Source organism: Lissotriton vulgaris, chromosome 9, assembly GCF_964263255.1.
Source record: "Lissotriton vulgaris chromosome 9, aLisVul1.2, whole genome shotgun sequence".
Lineage (NCBI taxonomy): Eukaryota > Metazoa > Chordata > Amphibia > Caudata > Salamandridae > Lissotriton > Lissotriton vulgaris.
In genome coordinates this window covers 916,801,880-916,812,945 of record NC_141697.1, presented here as the reverse complement: position 1 = coordinate 916,812,945, position 11,066 = coordinate 916,801,880, and the positions used below count along the sequence as shown (strand labels likewise).

Sequence of the window (11,066 nt, the reverse complement as noted above, 5' to 3'; positions counted from 1 at the left end):
AAGCTTTACAGAGACCCCGCAGATCTGTGTATGTGTCTATTCCCATTTTATTGTTATTGTAATAAAGATACCCCAGTTCTTAGTGAACCAGTGTGCATGTGTTGTTCTTATGATAGAGCTAACCTTTCTTCTAACCAGATGCTATATATAGCAACTGATGGATCAAAAGGAAATAGGAGCGCTTAAATCAGGGAATAACTCTTGCATACAGTGTGTGTCTCTTGTTCTTAAAGCGCAGGTAACCTTTCCTTCTAGTCAGGTGTTACAGCCAGAACAGATGCTGCCCCTGATCAGGTAAGTAGCCACTGAATAATTAGGGAGAGAGAGGAGCCCTTGAGCTAGGAGAATAAGTTATACACTAAGTAATTCGGCCATTCCATAATATTATTGTAGTAGTGAATCTTTAGTGAATAGTGAGAGAAACTTCCCAACATAGAAAGAGAGAGAGAGCTGAAGGTATTCATAGGAAAGTGATAGTCGTTGGGATGCGGCGTTATACCCACCGGATTGTGGCTTGTTAATGAGAGCACCGGAGGGACACGGTGTGTAGTGAGATTGCTGCTAGAGAGAGAGTGGCATTAGTGAGAGCACTGATTGTGGTCAGTGTGTATACCCACAGGATTGTGGCTTGGGCCCTGGATGAAATAATGAGAGCACTGGGGGGGATACAGTGCCTATCTTGAGCGAGCACTGGGTGTAACCAGTGTGTAACGGTAAATAATCAGAACTGCCCCAGGGTAGATTAGTCTGGACCCATGTGGTCGCGAGACTATGAGGTATGAGTGTGGTGTAGGGCATGGACGTCCTTAATCAATCAATCAATCACAGACATTTATAGAGCGCACTACTTACCTGTAGGGTCTCAAGGCGCTTGGGGGTGCCGTTACTGCTCGAACAGCCAGGTCTTGAGCTTCTTCCTGAAGGAGAGGTGGTCTTGGGTCAGGCGTAGGTCGGTCGGGAGGGAGTTCCAGGTCTTGGCGGCCAGGTAGGAGAAGGACCTTCCTCCTGTTGTCGCTCTTCGGATGCGGGGGACGGCGGCGAGGGCGAGGGCGTGGCCGGCTGATCGGAGGTGGCGTTTGGGAGCGTAGAAGTTGATTCGGTTGTTGAGATAGCTCGGGCCTTGATCGAGAAGGGCTTTGTGTGCGTGGGTGAGGAGGCGGAAGGTGATTCTTTTGTTGACGGGGAGCCAATGCAGGTTTCTCAGATGTCCGGAGATGTGGCTGTTTCGTGGGATGTCGAGGATGAGTCTGGCTGAGGTGTTCTGGATCCGCTGGAGTCTCTTCCGGAGCTTGGCGGTGGTCCTTAGTAATCAGTGAGTATTCCTAGTAATCCCTATAGATTTAGTGGTGTTTCTAATGATATGAGCTTGTATATTGCGAGTTCCCCATCCTCAGGTAGGTACCCAGGTGCCTGGACAGATGGGTCCTGAGGAGGGAGGTGGTTATGTTCCGGCTGGGTTGGAGGTGCTCTGAGGAGCTGATCCTATCTGGTCCGAGAATCCGGCCGTTACAACAGTGAACTTCAGAACGACAAATTGTGATCGGTCAGCCACCACTGCAGCTCTTGGACTGTCTTCTTGAGAGCTTGATGAAAAGGTGGCCTTGATGCTGAGCCCACTGGGAGTTCAGCATGTTCCACCTTGTTCGGCTAACAAGTAGGTCCATAAGGCTAAGAGGTGCAGAAACCTCAGTCACCTTCACTAAGTTCAGTGATCATGCCAGATATATCAGGATCATAGCCCAAATGTCCTGGACTCGCCACAGGGTGGAAAGGCCTTGAATGCCAACATGTCCAGAACTGCCCCAATGGAAGCCCTGGTGATGGAAACAGGTGGGACTTGGCTAATTAATAGTGAACCCCAACAAGCTCTGTCGTCATCCAGAGGTGGTCTACCACCGACTGCTGCAAGCCTGCCTACCTCAGCCTGTTTGGGTACGAGAATAAAGAAACTGAAAATCTCCAAAGATGGTTAGTGACGGCCAACATTACTTCAAGACACTGTGGATCTACATTCCGTGCAAAGTCAACATGAAATCTTGAATGGGATCCTGGTGAGAGGGAAGAGAGCTAACAATCAAGCTAGCCCAGATACTGCAGGGAGTGAATTATGATGCAGCAAGAGATAAAACAGAGAAGGTGGCATTCTGAATTTCCTTACGGGAAGCAGGAATTTTGAAAGGTAGGTGGAGTATGGCCCTCCAGACACATGGAGACCGATGCCCGTGCAAGAGAAGTGAAATGGTCATAGGTCCAGAGAGGAGCCCCAAGTCACTGCTGGCATGTTTGTTTTTCAGACAAGTTAGATAGCCTGAAGACCCAAAAGAATGGCAAATACAACCCTAAGGGGAAAGAAGGCTGAGAGTAGGAAAAATAAATATTAGGCAAAAATATTTAATCGCAGGATAAGGAGGAGGTGCTAGGGCATGGTGAACTTCAAGTTAAATATACACTACTCTAAGGTTGCTCAAAGTATCGGCAGGCTCTCCAACCTACTCAACGGTTATCCTATTGTAAAAAAAAAAAAAAAGCACAACACATCGTGAGGCCAAAGAGCCCAACAAGCGTTTAATGAAAAAATAGCAAGCAGCCAAGCAGTACAACAAGTGATAATTGTCAATTAAGAGACATGAGAATCCACTCAAAATCCATTTGGAGCATATTATGCTGAATTCTATTACATTTACAAAGGTAATTGCACACTGTACTCCCAATACAAGTAAACAGGATCATGTGACAGTAACTGTTACTTCAAATAAACCAGCAGAAGGCAGGATTTTCTCTATAGATGAATGCAAGAAGTCCTTGAGGTCCTGATAAAAGATGCATAAAAATGCTTCTGAATTTGCCATTTTCTGACAATCATGCATTTGATCACAAATATTAGAAGTGGGGCTATGATGATTTACAATCAGATGCAGAAAATGTGCAAATGTAAAATGTACAATGCAATTTGCGTTGCGTCCAGTAGGAGTAGCGTCTCCAATGGGCACTCCGATAGATGATTTGATTACATTTCAAATGAATTTAATTGATTCTTCATGTGGATCTTGTACATACTTTGTTTATTAATTCTTCATATATGAATCCTCATACTATTTTCTTCATAGTATATCAAGATACTTTTTCACATTTTCCACCCAATGCATTTCGGGCAGGCACCCTTCTTCAGGGGACTTAACTCTGAAAACATACAAGTAAAACATCTGTAATCACAGCTTTCACCAACCCTCACTAAAAAGAACATTTGCCATTTTCTCAACTACTCCGAATTAAAAGAATCGCTTGCTCAGATGAAATCTACGATAAATACAAAGCAATCACCATCGTGAAATTCAAAGAGAGGATACCCTGAATCCATATTAACCTCTTCGATGCTCATGATGGCTCCCGGCCGTCATAAGTCACGGTGGGCGTGTGCTGATGATGGCCGGGAGCCATCATGACCACACCCGCAATTGGAATGTTCAGCACTGCGGCGGAATTCGCACCGCAGTGATGAGGTTAAAACAAGCTGTTGAGAGAGTCCAGAATATGGATAGAGATCAATTGTTAATTCCGCAACACAAAGTGACGAACAAAGGTCAGTCTTCAATTCAAAATTTTCCACAAGAAGTCATAGGATTAAGAAAGCCATCTTAAAACACTGGCCGTTACTCACAATGGAGGATGACTTTAGAGGTATTTTTTCAATCAAGCCCAGGTTCGCTTATGAACGCACCAACAATCTTAAGTAACTGTTAAACTCCAAGGAAATTACAGCAACCATGAAACATTGTGGTAAACTTCCATGCTATAATTGCAGTATTTGTAATGCTATAATCAAAGGAAATGAAATATCACATCCAACAAGGGAAACCGCCATCAAGTTGAAATTTATGAGGACTTGCGACATTAACAATTTAGTGTATATGTTGAAATGTCCCTGTGGACTAGTCTACGTCGGAAAAACATCCAGAAAAATAAAGACACGAATCACTGAGCATAAAAGTAACATCAGGCTCAAGAACATCAAATCCACTGTAGCTTTACATTTCAACCAATTCAACCATAACACTAGTCAGTTATGCTTCTGCATTTTAGAAATGGTACCACAACTGCCAGGTCGAGATAACCCTCAACATCTCCTGAGAATAGAAACGTATTAGATTAATCACTTCTCGTCATTACAGCCAAAAGGACTTAATGAACGTTTAGAACTCAGTTGCTTTCTATAGACTTCCTATGCACCTCATGAATGCTCTGAATTCGCTATGTCATGTGTACATGTTTATATATATTGCCTGACACAGTTTGACTTTTACTCAGTTTCATCACATATTTTACAAGCTAGGTGTGCCTCCACACTATCACTGTAATCTCTCTTCACTTTTTTCTTTTTTGTCGTTCATCTTGCACTCCCGTTTTTTACAGCATCGGGTCTTTGCGCATTTTCGAGCTCATTGAAACCTGTTGATTTCGTCTCTCTCTCGATATCGAACGCTCACCCAGAACCTACACTCTGAACGTGTTGACACACGCTACCGAACTACACAGCATAGTATTTTTATTTTCTTTTAATCACAGTCACAGGATCGGACCCTCTCTCAACGTGTCACTCTACCGGAACTTTAAAACCGTGTTCCAATCTTGGATCTCCATCAATTTGAAACTTCGGTAAGAAGGACCTTTAATTTAATTCTTTATGACCTCCTGTCCGCTTCGTTGCCGATTACGCTAATCATTCTTCTTTTGACCGCAGGCAACCGCCAGCGATTTTTATACACTACTGATTCAGACATTCACGAAGTAATGTCTCAGGTTAGAATACAGCTAACCACTTGTTTATTCGCTCGGCACCTGGGTAACCACCGTAATCATCGCACTTTAATATCACACGGACGGTAGACTGTTTAAGGCACTTTCTCACTACGCATTTACGTTTCTAAAGGCACCTGAACAGCACATATGCCACACGTGCATCCGCCGAAGCATATGTATTCCCTAGTAGCACCCATTTTACTTCTATCAACGGTCTGCCGACTGTTCTGATAGAACTTTCTGCACCTTGTACACACGTTTCCAAGACACAGTAACAGAGTATACGCCGCACGTTTCTTCTGCATGTACACTTTTGAGACCCTGGCCACGTTTGACTAATGCTCGTACACTCTTGTGGTGTTGTACCCACGCATGTAGTTACATCACTGTTACCATCCACTGATGTATACCATATTGATATTAAGCGATTTCATCGCTTGGGTATTACAGATGTGCTTTACTTGTATGCTGTCAGAATCAAGTCCCCTGAAGAAGGGCGCCCGCCTGAAATGCATTGGGCGGAAAATGTGAATACGTTTCTTGATATACTATGAAGACAATAGTATGAGGATTCACATATGAAGAATTAATAAACAAAGTATGTACAAGATCCACATGAAGAGTCAATGAAATTCATTTGAAATTAAATCACATCATCTATCGGAGTGCTCATTGGAGACGCTACTCTTACGGGAAACAATGTAAATTGTACTATTACGCCCTCACGCCCAGGAGGGTTTACCTTTACGGCACCCACCGCATTAAATAAACTTCATCACGCATACACGTACCGGAGTGCAATATCCACATTCCATTTGGACTAGTAAATGTACAACACAAAATAAAATGGCTTCTGGATCTAAGTAAATCATAATACCTAGCATGCCTATAAAGGCTAATGATCACCTCCGATTAATATGTGATTAACATTAAAACTTTGTTACATAATAGAACAGTGCACATTAAGGCATACGTGTGTAAAGAAGCACTGGTACTAAGGCAACCAGTATATGAGGTTCTGCTTTATCACTATCTATCTAGAGAAAAAGGGAGTGAGCGCTGTCACAGGTCCTTTATCCATGAAGTGGAATTAAGAATTTTTTTAAAGTACATTAAGAAAAAAAATCCATTTAACATCTGTCACCAAACCCACGCAGGGTAATTATTAATTTAGCATATTTTAGGCTAAAAATTAACCTGTGTTTAATATATTTGGTGAAACCTGACTGCTGTTGCAAGTATGAGGGAAGGTATTATTCATGCTCACGTATAACATATGCTATAATGACTGGAAGCTTTATATAGATTCATCATATCACACTGAAACATGAACGTCATAATAGGACATGGATTTATTTTTGACTCCCTTCCTGACCAAAATCTCACTCAGGGTCTCCAGAGAACAGGGCACCAAAAAGAATACACCTCAGCTTCATTTTCATATGGAATACAATTTATATATTCAACCCAAATGACACACACAGAACATCAGCGGAGAAAAGGTTGCATTAAAGATTAAGTATGCTACAGCGAAACAATCCAAATGTTTGAACTAGCGCATCTTTCACTGTTATGCATTTGCTATAGAGCGCACTTACTGCAAACTGACTTTTCAGCTTTTCCCAGTCTGGAACCTATAATTGAAACAGGTCACCATGAAAACCAGGTCTCCCATTCCACTCCAAGTGGCCACTGATTTTTCAACTTTCCTTGGTTTGGAACCTGTAATTGAAACAAGTCACAATGAAAGCCGGGTCTCCCATTCAACTCCAGGGGGCCCCTGATTTTTCAGCTTTCCCCAGTTAGGAGCCTGTAATTTAAATAGGTCACCATGAAAGCCAGGTCTACCATTCAACTCCTAGTGGCCATGACCTCTCTGCCACCTTTGTTGCTGTAAGGGAGAAAGGCACAACATGGCATAAACAAGCAAAATCAATTTACCATCAAAGTGAGGCCACAAAAACATATTCGTCATAAAAGTGAGATCTCTATATAGAGCCTAATCCACACCTCTGTCGAGGGTTTGTTCACAACATCGAAAAAGGGAAGGGCAGACTGAAGGAAAATTGCCTCTGTATCCACCAAAAACATCTACAAAATCGGCACCAACTAAAGACTACAGATTTGGAATCATCAAAAATAGAAAAGCATTGCCGCCCCATACACTAAACTTCCATAACCTTCCTTTTGTTGTGAAATGGTTTCAGGACATTCTTTGGTGAATTTCTCATCAAAATGAACATCAACAGCTTTTAAAATGAAAGAAAGAAACTGTGTTAAAGTCTCAATATTAAATTAAGGACCCCCAGAGAAGCATTTCCTGTGCATCTGTAGTGGCTACACTGGATGCATCACACACCGCTACACCACTGAAGACCATATTGAACCGGTCTGACACATTGGGGGGCTTTACTGGGGTTGTAGCACAGCTAACTGGTTCATTTCTGATAAACGAGTGGAAAGACAGGGAAACAAAGGAAGAGCTGTTACTTTGGAATAGTACTGGAAAATAATGTTTGACGTTATTACAGTCAGAGAAACTGTGAGAACATCACCATTGTTTAAGAACTTTACAGCCCAATATGCAAGGACCCACTTTACAGTCTGAAACAACACAAGCACAAAAACTACACAACTGAGTCAATGACTTAAGGAGTATACCTAAGAGCATAACCACATTTTGGTAGTTTGAAAGTTGCTTATGACTTCATATGGGTACAGTCAGGGGCCATGTACTCTTGTGGATCCCCCTTGGGAAGTAGAATACTTTTAACACTATTAATATGACCATTGAGCAACCCAATGTAAAATATGGTCAGTTCATGAGTACAGTGGGGTTTCTTTGTCTTTATTTCCTCTTCTTCACCTGAGATTAAATTATTTCAGTACATTCAGTAGTCACTTTGGTCAATCCAGTAGCCTACAGGTGTTTTGTTATTAGTTTCATAAACCTCTGACTTCATCAGGGCTGTTCTTGCGTGTATCTCACTGTAAAATAATGTTGTATACATATGTCAATCCCCAAATGTCCTCATAGACCAGTCATAAAGAAGTAGTAGTATTCCTCCGTATACATGTATTTGCATTCCTATTGAAAATGTATAAGAACAGCCCTGATTAAGTCAGCGGTTTAAGTACCTAATGACGAAGCACGTGTTGGCTACTCGATTAACAAAAGTGACTACAGAATGTATTGAAATCATCCATTCTCATGTGAAGAAGAGGAAATAAAAAAGACAAAGACACACTACTGTGCTTATGTACGGACATTATTGGACATGGGGTTGCTCAGGGGTCATATTAATGTATTCAAATTGGGCATTTCGCCATCATCTAAGTTGGGGGGTTCTGGTGGCCACTCTTTCCCCATGGAGCACCAGAGGATATTTTGAGATGGACATGGGAATACTTTAGGTTTGCGCAATCGATAACCTTGCCAAAGGGACTGTATACTTTCAACACTATGTTAAGGATGTAGGCAGGACTGTAAAGTTAAACTAGCTTGATAACATGATAGGTCTTTGTAGGGGGTGATAATTTATTTTTAGGAACAGAATGAGAAATTTCGAATAAGGAAAAGCAACATTGATTAGGATGCTTCAAGAAATGTGCGGTCTTCTCTTTCTAGCTCTCCTTCTGTTGAAGTCTAAGGGGGACATAAAATGAATGGTGCACTTCTCAGGCACCCCGGTTGCTCTTCCTTTCCTCTCCTTCAGTTTGAGGTGGTCTATCCTCCCTCTCGGTCTTTGGAGCAGCGTTTGGACAGGTCTGTGCAAAATGCAGTGTCTTCTGTTAAATGCAAAAATGGAAGACAAACCACAAGGAATGTCTATCATTTGCAAAGCCTTCTTACTCCAACATGAAGGATACTTCACAAATTGATGAATGCATGATGAAGCAAAGGGGAAATCCACAGAAATTAAGTTAAAAAAAAAAGGAAAAGCTTCACTGACTCAAGAGTCAAAGTAAAATGTAAAAAGTGTAGTCCTGAGAAAAGAGTATCTCAAAACAGAGGGAAAATAGCCTACCGGTGTTCTGAGATACTCTCACACAAGCTATGAAGCAATTGTCAGTACAAGGCATGCTGGAATATGGAAGCACATAAGTCCTTCAAGGAGCTGTGAACATTTTCAGTCTTAGCTAAATTTATTTTCTTCATTTTAATCCATGTTTTTTGTTTTTCCCTGGAACGCAAGGTTAGATTTTATGCAGCACTGTTTGCGTACACTTCCCTTTTAACTGGATTCCAAAGACTACAAAAAAAAACAGAAAATGTATCTCCAGAGAGGCCATTGCATATTTGTCTGTGTCTGATACTGCCAGATGAACACTTCGGGCCTGATTTAGCACTTTGCAGATGGGCTGCTCAGTCATAAATGTGACGGATAGGCGTGGCTGTCAAAAATGGCAGACGCGTGAGCCTGTCGCTCTGCGCTGGCCCGTCACTTATCCTCCACCATCCGATGCCCTGAGCATTTGTTGCACATTGTTTCTGCCTCCATGTTGACGCCGCCTGTCTGGGGGTGCCGCTGTTCATCGGAGGGGCCCCAGGGCCGTTGGGAGTGCAGCCAATCGAATTTTGAGGCGGCAGTGCTCCCTGGCAATGCAAATGGTGAACGGGAACAGATGCTGCGACTGCTGTCGCCTGGAGTGACCCCCAGGCCCGCTGGACGGACCCACCATGCCGTGGATGGCTGGTTCCAGCTGTCTTGTGTATTGGTTTCACCTTTGCACTGTGTTAAGTTAGCATGGGCTGGTTAGAAGTTTAAACGCCATTTTTCCTTTTCTGCTGCCTCTGCACACAACACATTTTGTTATTACAGTTTTTTGCCTAGTTAGGTATTTTGCTTTACACGAGAATAACATGTTTGCTTATAATATCAGCTTTGCTTGGTAAGCTATGTCTGTACAGTGAGTGCCGAGGCCTTCAAGGTTGTTTCAACACAGCGCTTATTGTTTGGATTGATCAGCGCACAGAGTAGACATAATATGGATGCAGCTGTGGCCAACTTTGGGTTTAGGCACGTTTAATAATGCACTGCGCAAAGCAGGAGACACACACTTGAAGAATATCCGTATGCAGAGAGTTGGTGCATGAAATGATGGGATACATTTCTGCTGAACCCAAAGGTATGGGCCCGCCCTTCTAAACCGAAAGAGACCTTCTGTAGATATAATATAATATACTAGCTAGGGAGGGTAAACTGAGGTTATATTTAGACCTGTTTCCTTTAGCATTTTAACATGCTTTCACCCTTTGTATTTTATGTAATAGTAACCATGCTGTTAACCTTGTTCCTTATAATATGTTTGCTTGTACTAGCTAAGATACTGCGTTTGAGAACACTGCATTAGAAATAAACATTTCAAACTCGCACGTGTCCTCATTGACTCCTCGTTCTGGATTGATATGTTAGTATAACGAAAGAGTGTTCATGTGTTCCACGTTACTGTAGGTGTTCCAAGTCTATGTTCTGGGTTGTCTAAATCATTGGGGTTTTTTAAGTACCAATGAGACACTGATAGCTAGTCTGGTAGGGGATTTTGGATGCTGAGGTGAGTTTTGGCACACCCTAATTCACTGAGGTTCCAAGTCTCTATGCACAGTTCTGTATATGAGCAGAAATCCCTGCTACACAGCCCCTGGGAGCCCAGAGTATGGTTGGAGTAAGAAGACGCCAGATCTGAGTGGAGCGTGGCAAGCACTGATTGCCACGCTCGGGCCTAGATCATGCCCATCACTGTTCCGACATGCCCCCGTAGCTGCATGAAACCACTGGCTTGCTCGCTGCGCGCTGCTGGGTGGATCTGCCAGTGGCAGTGCTTGTGACCACTGCAGTACCTCCCCGGCTGGGCCAGGTAGGGACCCCCATGGAGACGGGGGGCCCACTGAGACCAGGTAAAAACAGATGCCTCTGGGTGACTCTCGCCAGCTGGCTGGTTAACCCCTGGCCAGCTGCATTGGGGGATTGGCCCTGTGTGCTCTCGGCATAGGGGTTGGCCTTTGGCTCCCCCCTTGGGGCATCGAGCGGAGAGCGGATGGTTGCTGGGCCCCAACTGGTAGTGTGAGGAGGCGACCCGAGGCCCAGGCAGGGACCTGGCATTTCTGAGGAGGTGCAGCAGGCTGCAGACCACCATCAGAGGTGCAACTGTGGGGCAGTAGCCCCCTCCGAGAGCACGTTAGTACTCAGAGTACGTGTTGGGCCCGGTGGACTTGTGCACGTGGAGCTAATCGCAGCATGGGTAGGGTTACGCCCAGACCATGGTTG

At 43.5% G+C, this 11,066-nt stretch overlaps 1 long non-coding RNA gene across 1 annotated transcript; it reads right to left on the bottom strand.

The window, feature by feature from the left end:
* Positions 1-2,537: 2,537 nt before the first annotated feature.
* Positions 2,538-10,746, bottom strand: LOC147692511 (uncharacterized). The gene is made up of 2 exons (XR_015300041.1): positions 5,489-10,746; positions 2,538-2,989 (listed from the first exon to the last, which is right to left on the bottom strand). It is a non-coding gene; the product is annotated as an uncharacterized LOC147692511 (long non-coding RNA).
* Between the last annotated feature and the right edge of the window lie 320 nt (positions 10,747-11,066).